Source organism: Penaeus monodon, chromosome 27 (assembly GCF_015228065.2).
Source record: "Penaeus monodon isolate SGIC_2016 chromosome 27, NSTDA_Pmon_1, whole genome shotgun sequence".
Classification (NCBI taxonomy): domain Eukaryota; kingdom Metazoa; phylum Arthropoda; class Malacostraca; order Decapoda; family Penaeidae; genus Penaeus; species Penaeus monodon.
Window position 1 is genome coordinate 32,079,493 of NC_051412.1, and position 487 is coordinate 32,079,979.

Consider the following 487-nt stretch of genomic DNA (forward strand, 5'->3'; position numbering starts at 1 on the left):
AGGGTTTATCTGTTTATAGCCTTTACATAAGTCACATCACCGTGTCACGAATCTCATATCATCAACATAAAAAAAATGTAGCATTAGTAATATTAGCAACAATAATATTATTATCACTAGTCACAGTACCACTCTCAGTGTTTACACGGTACACACACTATGCCAAAATGATGTACAAGTTTTATTATTCTTTTCTTTTCTAAATTATTTCCATTTTTGATATTAAAAAAAAAAAGTTTTGAGAGAAGGGAAAGGACGAAGAACCCCGGGTAGGGGGGACAAAAAGAAAAAACTTGCATGAAGGAAACTTTTAAATTGGCGAACGAAAACTTTTTTTTCAAACCGGGGGGAAGCTTTTGGGGGCCCTGAGTTACAAGGACTTTTTTATTAACGGTTTGGGGGGTTGCATAATGGCATTTTGAGAAGAAGAGAACCCTTTTTTTTAAACGAACAGCGCGCGGGGGCGGTGGGCGGGCGCAGGGACAGG